Here is a 16,740-nt window from a genome sequence, read left to right as displayed (position 1 = left end):
GCACAAGGCTTAACTTACATATGCTTAAAAAGATGTGCATAGATGTTTGCAGGAAGAAGCTGAGATCTCACCAGCAGGACACTTTGCTGTGCATCCAGTCGCTGAATTTGCAAAGTTATTGTTGTCTCTTTGAAAAATAATAATAAAGGACAGAAGGATCTGCAGATCTGGGGCCTTCCACTGCAAAAGATCTAGGGCTTGGGGTCCCTGGATCACTGCGTATAAATGGTGGATTTTATTGGCTTAATTGGTCACAAGTTGTGTAGGTCTTCAAAATATCTCTACCCCAGATCTTTCCACTTGATTGTTGTGAATACAGTTTGTTTGTTTTTTAAGCCCCACATAGTTCTATATTTTATCTGCCTTCAAAATGGTCAAGTTTTGGTCGAGCAAACTGGTAATTTAGATTAGATTCATTTCTGGACTGAGGCCATTTTTGCAGACTGAGAGCAAACATTTCCAAAGAGCTAAAAATTAATGCATTGCATGGTTTATTTCTTCGGAGAATGTGCCAACCTACCATTTACTTTAAAAGATTCTGTTTATGAAGATTTTTGGAAACACACTTTGATGGCCCTGTGATTAAACAACTGCTGCAAGCAATGCATACTTAATTAAATTTCAGTTTATAATTGTGTACTTTGCAGCTGGAATTGAAAAACCTGCAAGCTGCTTAGAAGCCTGAACGTTTTGTGTCATAACATAGACATAATTACCAAGGTATATGAATAAGGTGAAATATGGAAGAAGGTGGATTTTTTAAAAAAAAAACCAAACAAATCTGGTTTTATTTATTTTAATTATACAAACCTAGTTAACATACTCTGATGAGACAAAAACCTTTCTTCACCTTGGTATGTGCCACTGGAATAGAAGAAAAGTGCATGCCATTGCATGTAGATATAATATAAAACATCATAATCTGTTCTTCTTCAATGTGAGCCAAAGTTAATAGGACTAAATACAAGTACACTCATTAGCCCTGTACAGTAACTGACTTTAGAAGAGCCCATAATTAAATGGTAGGTTTCAGGTGTCAGGGTTAGCGAAGTGGGGAGCAGTAAGATTGGCAAGTGTGACTTTTTAGTTTGTGCTCACTGCAGTGCCAGCTGTATGTTGGATATTAGGTAATTGTTCATTACATTCACATTTTGGGCACATGCCAACCCAAGTTAAGTCCCTTTGATTTCATTGGTCATGGTTTAGACAAGTGTTTCATTCTCCCACATTGAATTCAGAGTTACTTAAAAGTGCATTGCACTTGCTAGATTGTTCCAGGTGTTAATTTATTTAGTGCTATTTTTACATTTGCCATCACTCATCACTTTGTGTGGGAATGGTCTTGGGCAGACCTAATATTTCCTGACTGAATATAAGAACAATAGCTTATGCATAAATACCCCTCATCTCGTCCCCTTTCATAATTAATCATGGTTTAGTGCTGTGTTGGCACTGAGGCTAATGCTAACCATGGTTGCTCATAATTATGGTTTGCAAACCAGCTTCAAGCACTGGGGTCAGACCCTGACCTTCTTCATGTGCAGTATTAAAAGTAGCATAATACCTTGTGCTATTGCACATGCTCAACAGTGTCCAATTTTCTGGGAAGAAGTAAATCAGAGAGCTACGTTTGAACCAGTGCCTGTGGTTTGTTTCTCTCCAAATAAACCACTGTTGGAAGCCAGGGTTTGTTCTTAGCTTACTGCTTCCGGTTTGCTATAGATTTTCCAGTGGTCAGATCTCAGCGGTGTGTGTATGTGATAATAGATCTATAGAATCCTTACAACATATACTATTCTGTTGTTCACTACATTCAGTTTCTCGGATCAGATTTTTGTCCCCTTTATTATTGGAAATCTCGGGTGACTCCCTGGAAAAACAGCTAATACATTTACTGCAAGATTCGGATCCGAGCAGGTCTCTTTCTGTTGCCAGATTTCTGATAACAGTATTAGCTTATAAGAGGAAAATGGATTACTCTATGATTATTGATTTTGCCTAAGTAATATTGATTTATATTGATAATTTCATATTTTAAGTGCTATATTGTTCTTATTTTAATGGAATGTAGAAATTTACGGTTTGAGATGTACTTGATTTAAACGTATTTTAATTTATTAATTTTGCTTTGTTATACCTGTTTTGCTGCATGATCTATTGAATATGGGCCTATGGCCGTAATAAACTATCTATCTATCATCTATCTATCTATCTATCTATCTATCTATCTATCTATCTATATCTTGTGCTACTGCACATGCTCAACAGTGTCCAATTTTCTGGGAAGAAGTAAATCAGAGAGCTACATTTGAACCAGTGCCTATGGTTTGTTTCTCTCCAAATAAACCACTGTTGGAAGCCAGGGTTTGTTCTTAGCTTACTGCTTCCGGTTTGTTTGCAGGAAACAAACTGTGGTCACTGGTCCACATTGTTTCTTCCTGGCATGGCAAAAGCAAGAGCAGGAGAGGAGCAAATGGGATCGATTGAGTTTACTTTAAACTATGTCTTAATGTTGTGTGCAAAGCAGGCTGCTGTTTTCAAGCTAACCATGGCTTGAGGTCACGATCAGCACAGAGCATAGCCGTCAACTTATAGATTTGAAAATAAGGGACCAGAAGCCTCGAAAATAAGGGATCAGCAGCCAAAATAAGGGATTTTAGTCAACCAGCTGAAATACGAAGTTAAAAGGGACCAGATAATTTTGGAGAGCAGCGCCAGTTTTTAGCCCTTCGTTTCCAGAGGTTGCTGCTCAAGACACCAGCTGATGAAACACTGCAATTAAATGACTACAAGCAGCAACCACTTTTCACGCAAAACGAAGTCCAAGCTACGAAGATGCTGCTGCAGTTCTGTATCTTTTCTCTCGTGCTCCATCTGCAGCTCTCAGTTCCATCAGGCGGGGCGGGAGGAAGGGGGGGGGAATAGCGCCCGAAGTAAACCCGCAGATCAGACCATCTATGCTAGTCTACCACTACAAATCTATGGGAGAAGTGCTTGCGGTCCTTCCCTTGTAGCCCTTGGAACACCTGCCCACTCTCTGAACTGCATCCTCTATGGTTGCCCTGGCTCTCCTCTCAAGGCTCCTCAGGAATTCACAGGCTGCGCCAGGTTGCCCATCTCATCCAGGTCCTTCGGCAGGGCAGTCGCAGTACAGTTTAGCGGGAGCGGTGGCGGCGGCGGGCAGAGGAGAGGCCCCAGGCAGAGAAACTCAGTTCGGCAGCCGCGAGGAGGATGGCCTGGAGGGGCTCCCGGGGGCCAAGACTGGTGAGAGGAGGACAGAGGGGGCTGGGCCAGGCAGCCAAGCAACACAGTTGGAGCCTCCCTCCTCCCTGGCCAGCAGGGAGGGAGAGGAGCTGCTTCCTTTGAAACCTGGGAAATTTAAGGGACATCATCAATAAGGGACAGCAGTGGGACACAGCGCTGGGATAAGGGACTTTCCCGCCAAATAAGAGACGGTTGACAGCTATGGCACAGAGTTAAGGCTACTTTGCAGAGGGAGGGAGGATGTGCAGGTTTAAGAGGCAGAGGGCCATACGAATAAAATGATGATGATGAGGGAATGAATGCAAATCGGCTGGGCACTCTTACACTTGTAATCATGGGACAAGAATGGGAAATGTTTGCTCTCAACTGGGCCAGTGTTGGAGTATTTTATAAGTGCAGTGAAAGAATCTCAGTGAACTCCAGTTAAGGAAAAGATAACTAAGTGGCAGATCTTACAGAACAATCTGCTCTTTTGACCTGAAGATGCTGCAGCTGAGCTGCTTACTCTCTTACCCTTTGGTTCCCATATTAAACCTCCTGCCTGTTACCATTTATCGTATGATCTGCATAGAGACAGCTGTAAATAGTAAGCAAAATATAAATAAAGATGAATGAATGAATTAAAACAGAGGGAGATTAATCTGAGGTTTAGAGCTGTGCCTGAGACGCAAAATGAAAATATAAAAGAGAAATTGACAAAGGAGCTAGCGGATTGGTTGGGGGTATCACCGGAGGAAATGGCCAAAAATATACAGAATGCATTTAGAATGCGCGTTAACACAACAAGAGCTAGAAAACCTATAGGCGACTGTCTGATTGTATTTAAGGACAAAGAAATGAGAAATAGGATTCTTCAGAGGAATAGGGAAAAGAGGTTGAATATAGATGGGAGCTATATAATTATCTTTAAAGATGTCCCAATCAGGTTACTCAAACGAAGAGACTCTTACAAATCTTTGGTGCAGACATTGAAGAAAAATAAGATAGAGTTTAGATGGGAATTCCCGGAAGGGGTCTCATTTATGTATAGAGGCAAGAGACACAGGCTATTAAGTCAGGAAGAAACCGGGAAGTTTCTTAGGAAATATAAAGAGTTGAGAATGGAACCAAATGGTACAGGAGGTGTAGAGGGAGGATTAACAGAAGACCCAGGAGTGGGGGAGGGGGGGGGAGGGGGGGGAAGCGGATCAGAAGAAGAAGTAGAGGAGGAAAAGGAGGACTCAGGTCACTTATAAAAGAAAGGTTAACGTAAAGAAAGGTTAAGTGAAAATCTAGCATTATGGGACTAAAAATTTGGAATTGGAATGTCAACGGGATGAACGATAAAAAACGGAGAAATAAAATTGAGCAATATCTGAAGAAAAAAAACCTGGATATTATTTGTCTTCAGGAGACGCATGTAGCCAGAAGACATAAAAAAGTGCTAATTAATAAAAGATTGGGAAACGAATTTGAATCCTCAGACAAAGAAAAGAAAAGAGGTGTTGTACTTTATATTAAGAACAAGATAGAAGCTAAAACGCTATTTAAGGATGAAGAGGGGAGGGTGATAGGGGTTAGCATCAACTGGCAAGGAGAAAAACTGGTGGTCGTGGGGGCGTACACCCAAATGGTAGTAAAACTGAATTCTTTAAAAAATTAGAAGAGAAGCTATGGGATTATATGGATCAAAAAATAATTCTAATGGGCGACATGAACGGTGTCGTCTCGTTAGAAATGGATAAACTTAGAGATGGCATAAACAAAGAAGGAAAACTACCAAAACCATTTTTCTCAATGGTGGAAAACTGCAACCTGATGGATATCTGGCGCCTCAGACATCCATTGGATAAACAATTCACTTATCATTCCGAACCTAACCAATCGATGTCACGTATAGATCAGATATGGCTCTCCAGTGAATTATGTCCAAGAACCAAACTAATAGAAATAAGACCGAAAGTTATATCAGATCACAGTCCGATAGAGCTAGAACTAGAAAGTTTAGAGACAAGATCTTTCAGATGGAGACTTAAAGACTATCTTTTAGACGACCAGAAAATTGTCGAAAATGCAAAGAAAAAACTGTCGGATTACTTTGCAGATAATTGTGACAAAGGAACAAAGATTAATGTAGTCTGGGACGCAAGTAAGGCGGTAATAAGAAGATACTTTATCCAACAGAATGCAATTAAAAATAGGAATAGGGAAAAAAATAAAGAGGAAATTCTAAAACAGATAATGGTAAATGAGCAAAAGCTATCCCAAAAACCTAACTGCCAGAAGGCAAAAGAAAGAATAAAAATGCTACAAGCTCAGTTTGCTACTATAATAAATAGAGAAGTGGAGTGGAATATCAAAAAACTGAGACAAAAAAATTTCGAGTTCTCAAACAAACCAGGCAAATGGCTTGCCTGGCAGATTAAAAAAAGAAAGGAACAAGGTATAATAAACAAAATAATAGTGGAGGGGGAAGAAAGAACTGATCCCAAAGAAATCAGGAGTGAGTTTGCCAATTATTATAGAAGTCTGTATAAGGACAAAGAGAGAATCGGTATAAGGAGAATAGAAAGATTTTTGAAGGAGAAAAAGGTGCAGAAAATTTCGGTAGAGGATAAACAAAGATTGAATACACCAATAGGTAATGAGGAGATAGAAGAAACAATCAATGACTTAAAAAGGGGTAAAGCACCAGGTCCTGATGGGTTTACGGCTGGTTATTACAAAGAGATGAAATCTATTTTAGTGGGACCTTTGAAGGAGACTATGAATAACATCTTAAAGAAAGGAGAAATTCCTGGGACATGGAAAGAAGCATATATTGCGTTAATCCCCAAACAAGATGCAGACTTAACCCAGGTTAAAAATTATAGACCAATTTCACTGCTAAACACAGACTACAAAATATTTGCAGGAATCCTAGCAAGAAGGCTGAAAAAGTTGTTATCAGAAACTATCCATAAGGATCAGATGGGATTCCTGCCAGGGCGGCAGATGAGAAATAACACAAGAAGCATAATCAATATGCTAGAATATTTATCTGTTAGAATTGACAAACAAGTTATTATGATGTTTGTGGATGCCGAGAAGGCATTCGATAAGGTGATTTGGGATTTTATGCTGAAAATTCTAGAATACATGGATGTTGGCAATGACTTCTTTAACGGAGTAAAAGCGATATACACCGAACAGAAGGCTAAGTTGATTATAAACAGCATGGCGACGGAAGAGATAAAGATACAGAAGGGCACAAGACAGGGTTGTCCACTCTCCCCTCTACTGTTTATAATAGTTTTAGAAGTACTCTTGAATTCAATAAGGCAAAATGGGAAAATAAATGGAGTAACATTAGGACAGAACGTGTATAAGACCAAAGCCTTTGCGGACGATGTAGTAATAATGACAGAAGAACCAATAACAGCAATAGAAGAAATATTAAAGGAAATAGAAGAATTTGGAGAAATAGCAGGCTTTAAACTAAATAAGACAAAAACGAAAATGATAGCTAAAAATGTGGACTCAAAAACAATAGAAATTATCCAACAGCACACACAGATAGAGATAGTTAAAAAAGTTAAATATCTTGGTATCTGGTTAACATCAAAAAACATAGACTTATTCAAAAATAATTATGAGCCGATGTGGAAGAACATAAGGAAAGATCTGGAAAAATGGGGAGGGCTGAAACTGTCATTCTGGGGAAGGATTAATACAATTAAGATGAATGTTTTACCAAGACTTATGTTTCTATTTCAAACTATACCTATAATTAAGGGGAGCCGAATCTTTAGAGATTGGCAACGAATACTCTCAAGATACATATGGCAGGGCAAAAAACCTAGAATTCAGTTTAAATTATTGACAGACATAAAGGAAAGGGGGGGTTTTGCCCTGCCAGATTTGAAGTTATACTTCGAGGCTTCATGCCTTTGTTGGATAAAGGACTGGGTAAAGTTGGTGAATACGGAGCTACTCGATTTGGAGGGCTTCGATAATAGATTCGGCTGGCATGCCTATTTATGGAAGAATAAGAGGAAAGTACATAAGGGATTTGAAAATCATATTTTTAGAGGCCCGTTAATTGAGGTATGGGAAAAACATAAGAATTTGTTAGAGCCGAAAACACCACATTGGCTATCACCTCTTGAAGTAATGAGTATAAAGGCTATTAATATGAGAAGCAACTGGGCTACATATAGCCAATTGCTAACTAAGGTTGAAGGGAAATGGAAGATAAAGCCGTACGATCAAGTAAAGGAGTATGTCTATGATTGGCTACATCATATCCAGGTAAATCAGATGTTTAGTAAAGACTTTAAAGAAAGAGGATATGTAGATAAAGACTCTAAATTTCAAACGGAGATAATAAATAATGAAGTAAAAATTATATCTAAGATGTATAGGATGCTGTTGGATTGGAATCTAAGTGATGAAGAAGTTAAATCAGTGATGATCCGTTGGGCAAGGGATGTAGGCCACTGCATACAATTTGAAGATTGGGAAGAGCTTTGGAGAGAGGGATTAAATTTTACAGCGTGTACAATGATAAAGGAAAATGTCATGAAGATGTTTTATAGGTGGTACCTAACACCGATAAAATTATCAAAAATGTATAAGACGGACAAGAAGTGCTGGAAGTGTAAAAAAGAGGAGGGTTCCTTCTACCATATGTGGTGGGAGTGTGGAAGAGTGAAACAATTTTGGGAGAATATATATATTGAAATAAAGAAAATTCTAAAATACACGTTTAGAAAGAAACCAGAAATCTTCCTGTTAGGAATGTTAAGGCAAGAGATTAAAAAAGAAGATCGTAGAATAGTATATTACGCAGTGGCAGCAGCAAGGGTAGTGTTAGCCCAAAAGTGGAAACAGCAGGTAATACCAACGGTGGAGGAGTGGAGAGTTAAACTGCTGGACTACGCAGAGCTGGATAAACTAACAGGGAAAATTAGGTATGTAAGAGACCAAGTGTTTATCAAGGATTGGGGAAAGTATGTGGATTACCTGGAATGTATTAGTGAGGGACAAACAACGCTAAAGGGATTCAGAGACGCACTGTGAAAGACAAAGATTTATTGTTTAAAGCAAATAGGAGATTGAGAAAAGTTTAACGACAATAATAAGTAGAGAAACGTGTGAATTTGATTACTACTTCGAAAGATTTATGGACAAGCTGAAGGAAGTCTCGAAAGGGATGTATATGTAAGAATGTCAATGGGCAAATCAAAGTTTATGTATTTTTGTTTATTTGTTTTTCTTTTTTTCTTTTTTTTGTAGATCTTTTTTCTTGTATATGTGTGTTAGTTTTTTTGCTTTTTTTGTGGAATTAATAAAAAGAATGATGAAAAATAAATAAATAAATAAAGATGCACTGAACCTGGCATGCATTTTGCACGTCAAGTTCGACAGTGCAAATAATAAAACTTGAGCTTAATTGTAAGCATAATAATGGGGTGCTTACTTAAATGTTCACTGTTGAGACCAAAATTCTCTTTTGTAGTCTGCTGCATTAGAATTTCATGCCTTTAATTTAAGGGGGGGGGGAATTAATGGCAGAATGAAATTTAGCGCCTTCCTTCCAGCAACAAAATTTACATTTCAGCACTAAAGTGCATGTCCTTACACGTGAAAGAAGGTGCTGAAATTTATCCTTCATAATGTAAAATGTTGTTTTCTGCATTCATGTGCTCATGTAGTGAATGAAGACACAGCTCTGTGGTCCAAGACCCTCTGCTGCTGATCCCTCTCACTCCCAGCACCTGCTAGCTGAGGTGGATGGTTGTCTCACACAGTATGGGTAAGGATGGCCTTGAGAAAGACTCAAAAAAAAGGGAAGGTCGAGCATTAACAGTGAAAGGAGGACAGCTAGTTGCAAAGGAAGACAAGCCTTTCTCACCATTGGTTCTGGTTCAAAATGGTAGTCTGCCTGGAGCCCCCTGAGAAGGTTTCTGAAACTTTTTAGATTAGGCAACACTGTATCTAAGATAAAATACTGTTTTCTCTGAATTATGTGGAGAAACAATTGTGAGCAGAACCATTGTGGGAACAGAGATAAATGTGATCAGGTTCCTGCAATCTAAAGGGCATGATGTATAGGGTTGTCAACTGAACTTGACTCTAGTTTCCAAATCTCTAGCCAAGTGGAAAAATAATGTGCAGAGCAGCCGAAGAGAACTATTTGAAAATTCTCCAAACTCAAAGCGTAGGGGAGAGAAGGTTGCTGAGTTAACGAGAAGATGGAAATATTTGTGAACAGAGCTGTTCATTTTACCAGTCAAATGTTACTAGTTTTTCACTTGTATGAGTTTCTGAATCATCTGAGACCTACAAATAGCTCAGCCAGTTCATTGGTTTTGTAACTATTCATCGTTTCCCATTTTGGAATTAATCCTCCATGATTTTCAGTTCTGTTGTGTTTGTGAAACAACTACTAGTAATGGAGCTTCTGGGTTGCACCTATGACATGCTCAGAGCAGACCCATTGAAATCAATGGACTACCTCCACTGTCAAAGGCAGTCTGTTGGGAATCACAAGTGGGGAGGGTGCTGGTGAGCTCAGGTCCTGCTTGCTAACTTCCCATAGGCACCTGGTTGGACACTGTCAGATCAGACGCTGGACTAGATGAGCCATTGGTCTGATCTAGTGGGGCTCTTTTCATGTTCTTATGTGCTTCTAACTTAAAGGCAAAGGCAGTTTTAGGGTAGTGCAACAGGGGCAGGGGGCACCACAACAATGCTGTAGAATGGATTGCAAGAGGTGTTGGGTGTTTTAGTGTTGTACAGGGTGCCAATGAAATTTGAGAGCTCAAAGTCTGCCACTGTCGAAAATAAAAATGGGAGCAGCCTCTGGGCAAGGGAGGAAGTGTGGGGGGAATGCAGCTTTGGGAACTGAAAGATACCACAGAAGCTGATCTCCCAATCTATCGTCTGACTCAAATGGTCAAGAGCTGTTGCTTGAGAGCAAGAATGAGACAAAGAGCAGATCTCCCCCAGGTATTTAAAGCACATTCAACACATATTTGAAGCAGTTGGCTTCCCCCAAAGAATCTTGCTTGTTAAGGATGCTAGGAACTGTTGCTCTGTGGTGGGAGAAGCTATAATTCTTTGGGCGCGTGAAAGGGGAAGCCATCATGACCCAACTGTCCCTACCAGGCAAGATCTGATGGGGCAGGGAAGGTGGAGTCACAGCAATTTATCCTGAGTCGTCTATCCTTCTATACAGGATGGCATCCAACGCCTCTTGACCCAATATCAATTACAAGATCTTCAGGTGATCATGAAGATGGATAAGAGACACTTAAGAGATTGTCTCTTCAGGTCCAATGCAGAAAGGGATTTAACCACGATTGCCTCTACCAAAAGTTCACCATGGTTCCCACTTATCAAAACGGAGCACATCTGAGCTGGTTATCTGACAAAGCTCCCACCTGCCATACTAAGAATCGCTTTTACAGAATTACGATTCCAATCGAGGCCCTCGGCGGTGGTGGATGGTTGGTATAGCAAAGTACAGTACAAGTAGAGACTGTGTCTGTGTGGGCAACCTTGTGTAGAGGACCTGTACCACTATTTATTGCAATGCCTGCACATTGACTGCACATGAGACCGATTTAGATTTCTCTGCCACCACTGCATCAGCCCAGAGGACTTACTTTGAGTAGTACATTCTAGGCCCCAAGATCAAACAATGTACTGAGATAATACACTTGATAATAAATGCATCTCTTTGAGAAGATTGTAACCTTGATATGTTAAAGGAACTGGCTGTGAGACAACAGCTCAAAATTATTTGGGCTCCCAGCTATAGATATCCATTCTTCAATGGGCCTGGCTCTCATCTCAGCAGAGATTTCCAGTCTGGTGCCCTCCAGCTATTTTAGACTACAGCTCCTACAAGATCCAGGGGCCAGGAATGATGGGAACTGTGGTCCTTCTGGAGGTTGGGGAAGAGTTGTCTAGGTTAGCCAGTTCCTGCTCATCTCTCAGGAGTCCTAGCACTCAACAGTTCCTCTGCTCTTCCTGGATCACTTTCCCCTTTCTTGCAGCCAGACACCATGTTGAGAACGAATTAGAAGGTGATGACTAGTTCTCTGAAATGGTGGGATTTTCACTCCCTAAGCGCCATGCCTTCTTGCTCAACCCATACAGAGCACTTCTGAGGTGCGGACTGTCAGTTTGGTTTCCTCATTCCAACCTGGGAGGGCCAGCAGCAGCAGCAGCAGCAGCAACCCTGTCATATTTGCCTTTGATCTTCACACTCCCGCTCAAGAGCTTTGCATGGCATCAAAGTTTGCAGGAAGGATGAGGTGACTTCAAAGGAAATGACAGCCTGTCGCATTAAATGAATAACAATTGGCAGGCAGGAATTGAGAAGCAACGAAGGGGCTGAGGCGGCCATGGGAAAATTAATGAGCAAAAAAGGAGGGAGGGGAAAACCCCTGCAGAATGATTTTGTCAAACATTTATGAAACGTTTTGGATTAGGTAGTATTACCTGCTGAGAGTCAGCAGCCAGCCATCACCCCCCCCCCCATCATAACACCCCTGATTCACTGGGGTGATCATAACTGGACCCATGGGGCATAAATATGTAAAACTAGCTCCCTTCTATGCCCTAAATTCTTTTAAAATAAGTATGTTTTAATATTTCATTGTGTGTCTTTTAATTTCACTAAAGGGGCACGAGGGGGGTCAGTCAGGTCCCACTTAGGAAGGGAAACGAAACCTCAGATATCTGGAGTAATGGGATCCCAATGATGTCAGCATGTTGAAAACTCTTAACCAAATGCCACAATAGCGACTTAATCTTGATCCCGGGTTAAGATAAGGAGGTGTTAACCAGACAGTATTGTGTTTTGTTCATGCCTCCAGGAGAGTTTCAATTCAAAGCAAAAAGGGAGATGTGTATGTTATCAAAGCCCTGAGAACCAATACCTCTTTCTGAGAATTTCTGAAGGGGAACTATAGTGAGTGACTGCATATGACTGTGGTTTTTTGTTTGCATAGATTAAAAAACCAAACCAAAACAAAGTAGATTTTCACAGAGCTGCTCTTCCAGTCCCAGGGTTAGGCCTTTTGGTGGGATCAGCCTCTTAGTAGGATTAAAAAACAAACAAAAACTCTCATTATTTTTGTGACCAGTCAGATCTTTCCAAGAGGGATCTCCTGGGTAGGTGGGTGGGAATCGTTTTGTTTCAGTAGTGATATGTACAGGATTGGGGGTGGTGAATGCAGTACTCTTAGCAACACAAGTGAAGGGCACCCATTACCAGGGCATTTTGCTTTGCCCATAGCACTTAGCATGTGCCAATGACATCAGGGACCTCTGACATGGCTGGGCACTGCTGATCATTCTCTGGGCATGGTGCCCATGTTGTAGTCCTGTCACAGGGCATTTTGCTTTGCCCATAGCACTGCTGATCATTCTCTGGGCATGGTGCCCATGTTGTAGTCCTGTCACAGGGCATTTTGCTTTGCCCATAGCACTTAGCATGTGCCAATGACATCAGGGACCTCTGACATGGCTGGGCACTGCTGATCATTCTCTGGGCATGGTGCCCATGTTGTAGTCCTGTCACACCCTTATCTCTGCTAAGTGATGCTTCCTGGTTTTTGCCTCTTTTTGCCAATCAGCTGCTGTGCATGAAGAAAAATGTGTTGAATCTCCCCTTTCCCACAGACCATCACTGTTTAGCTCCATGTTGACTCCATGTTGCCTCTGACTTTGTACATCATGCGTGATTCTTCCCTGGACTCCAACCCACCTCCCCAGGCTCCCTGTCCTGCTGCCAGATTCTTCTTTGGCAACCACTCGTAGCCGAGTCTTCCATGAGTATTGTCTTAATGGTGTGTCTGTATGTGACTGTGGAGGCCAATTCTGGATTCACACGTCCTTCCACAGTGGGGACATAGGTTTCTGTGTGGGAGCTGATCACGGTGAGGATTTGCCAAACATGCCTTCATCCTGGCTCATTTCTCCCTTTTGTCCTGAGTTTGAGCTTCTTCAAAGTCTATGACACCTTTGGTAAAGGCTATTCTCCAACTGGAGCGCTTGCAGACCAGTGTTTTCCAGTTTTCTGTGCTTATACTGCATTTTAAAAGATTTGCCTTGAGAGCATCTTTAAACCTCTTTTGTTGTCCACCAGTATTTCACTTTTCCATTCTTAAGTTGAGAATACAGTATTTCCTTTGGAAGACAATAATCAGGCATCTGAAATACATGACCAGTCCGACAAAGTTGATGTTGAAGAATCATTGCTTCAACACTGGTGATCTGGTGCTGCCAGATTATACCCCAGTGCTGTACAGCATTGATCAGGTTCCAATTCTTATGTACCCCTCGCTGCCACTACCTGACAATGACATCCAGATCACATGGCTGGCAACGTCTGTGCAGACGCATATGGCTTTGCAGGTATAGCAAACCATGGCACAAGCATTTCGGAATGCAGCCTTCTGCTCATCATAAAAACAGGAACCCAAGAAAATGCATTATAAAAATTCAGAGTGACTTTATTTTTTGAATCTGCTGAGGACCTGAGAGACCAAAGGAAGTATTTCAATTATATTTATTATTCAAGATGGACCAACATCTGTTTCCAATTTGCACTGATTATTGACACATCTGGCAGCTTGGCCTCGGGAACTACAAGTTGCTGTTTGTGGCATTATTTTCTGAATCAACGTTTCAGACCACCCGGAAAATAATACAGATGAAAAGGTGGTGATATTTGTAACAAGATTACCTTTTGGCATTGGCTAACAATTGCACTAATGGGGATTCTGTCATCTTGTGTTTTATAAATTACAGTGATATATTTCTTTGACACCTGCAGGGAGAAGGGGGTCTGCGGCCAAAAGGTTTATTATTTGACAAAGATGAATTGGAGTGGCCTGATAAAGACTTCAAGTAGATACTAGAAATCTAAGCGGTAGTTAAATATTTGGCTTAACAAGTCAAAGTCCCTTGGTTGAAACAGAATCCAAGATGGATTGACTGCTGATTAAGCTGCTTAAAGGAGCTCTTTGCTATATGATTTGATATAGCATATATATTACCCACGAGTAAAAGATCTTTGATAAAAGGGAGCATTGCTAGGGTGATGCTGAGCTGAAGTCCTTGTTGTTGGGGAACACTTTTAGCAGTGTGAAAAAGCCTCTTCTTTTGATGATTTTTTGGGGCAATGCCTGTAAAAACCTTTGCTTATTTGTCTACATTTGCCTCCAGGGTTGTTGCCAGTGCTGCTGTTCTGCTTGAGCAAAAGATGTCCACTTGCCCAATGGGACTTTCCCCTCCACTCTTGCAGTTCCCCGCACATGCTCAAAGTCTTCTCCAAGGGGTTGGTGGCCCTCTGGAGCAGTTTCGCGGGGAGAGGAAGCCTTGTTGTGCAAGTGGCATGTTGCTTGCACAGCACTGGATACAACCACCTCATCTCTTTGTTTGCTTTGTTTGTCCTCAGTGACATCATAATCAGTGCTATTTTTCTAGGAAAAATAGAACTCACCATGAACACCTCCCTTGTTCTCTTAGAATGGCAACGGTACCCATCTGAGAGGTGCCGGAACTGAGTTCCAGCGAGTTCCAGCTGGAAAAAAGCCCTGATCATAATGTACCATATGTGATCAGTTGCATAATATGCCATTATGCTCACAACATGATCCCTGATTTGACTGAGTTCACCCACATTGCTAATCTAGGGAGCGTTGCTCTCAGATACAATCTACTTTGCTTGCCTTCATTAATCGGTATAGCTACCAACGTTTGGAGCCCTCACTTATGTGAGCAGACATCATTCTGACAGGGGTGGAAATGTCACAGCAGTTTGGAGACATTCTGGTAACAAGCAACCAGAAGTCTTATGAGGGAATCAGGCATGATTAGCCTGGTAAAGTCTGAGGAGATAACAGCCATCTTCAACTATTGAAAGGGCTGTCACATGGAAGATGGAGCGAGCTTTCTTTCTCCTGCTGTGGAGGCTAGGATCTGAACCAAAGTTACAAGAAAGGAGATTCCAACTAAACATCAGGCGATTCTTACTAAATATCAAGGGATTACAATTAAGAGAAAGAGCTGTTTGACAGTGGAACGGACTCCCTTGGGAGGTGGTGGACTCTACTTCCCTGGTGGTTTCTAAGCAGAGGTTGAATGACCATCTTTTGGGTATGATCTGGTTGAGATTTCTGCATTGCAGGGGGTTGGACTAGATGACCCTTGGGGTCCCTTCCAACTCCACAATTCTTTGATTCTGTGATCTGGCTCATACTCCGACAGCAGCATAATGTGGCAACACCTGCATGTTCAATGGTACCAATTGTTACTACACTTGATCTTAGCCAAAAGGCCGAGAAGCGAAGTTCCCTTGTGTAATTTTTATTTTTTTAAAAATTTTTATTAAAAAATTTTCCATGAAAAACTCCAGTCATATCAATTTACACATCACATATTTTAGCTTATTGGACCTCCCTCAACTTCTCTGACAATCATTCGTAGTTCGAATCCTATTTTCACATTCCTTAATTTTAATATTGCCATTAAACACTATATTTCTGACCTTATTTACTTACTAACAATATTCCTTGTATTTTCACAAAGCTTCTTTAAAGCACACTAGCGTTGTACAGTCCTCACAAACAGTTTTCAAATACTCCGTAAATTTTCCCCAGTCCTCAAAAAACCTGTGATCCTTTTGGAATCTGATTTTCCCAGTTAATTTATCCAGTTCTGCATAGTCTGTTAATTTTGTCCTCCATTCTTCCAAAGTCGGTACTTCTTCTTGTTTCCATTTTTGGGCCAACAGTATTCTTGCTGCGGTGATTGCATACTGAAAAAGTTTACAGTCTCTCCTATTTATGTCCATTCTTGTTATTCCCAGCAAAAAGGTTTCTGGTTTCTTAACAAAGCTATATTTTAGCATTTTCTTTAATTCATTATATATCATCTCCCAGAACCCCCTTACTTTCTTACAATCCCACCACATATGCATGAATGTACCTTCTTTCTCCTTGCATCTCCAACATTTGTTACAAGTTTTGTACATTTTTGCTAATTTTACTGGTGTCATATACCACCTATATACCATCTTCATAACATTTTCTTTCAATGTGATACATGCTGTAAACTTCAGGTTTTCATTCCATATTCTTTGCCAATCATCCATTTCTATGTTATATCCTAAATCTTTGGCCCATTGAATCATGACCACTTTTACTTCCTCATCCATTGTATGCCATTCCAACAGAATTTTATACATTTTGGAAATTATCTTACAATCATTATTGACAATGTGTAATTTTTTTTTTGATGTTGTTGTTGATTTCCTTTTGTTTGACCTTGTGGTGTTCTGTGTCGCTGGCTTTTGTCGCAATAAAACTAACTTGAGAACTTGGTACCAATTGTATGACCAGTTCTAAAACATATCAGCCAAAGCTTCTGCCTGCCCCATCAAGGAACTTAAAAATGTATAGGGTAATGGCCTAGAGACCTAGAGGAACCATGTAT

The sequence above is a fragment of the Podarcis cretensis genome, assembly GCF_951804945.1.
Source record: "Podarcis cretensis genome assembly, chromosome: 4".
Classification (NCBI taxonomy): domain Eukaryota; kingdom Metazoa; phylum Chordata; class Lepidosauria; order Squamata; family Lacertidae; genus Podarcis; species Podarcis cretensis.
This window is presented reverse-complemented; position numbering follows the sequence as displayed.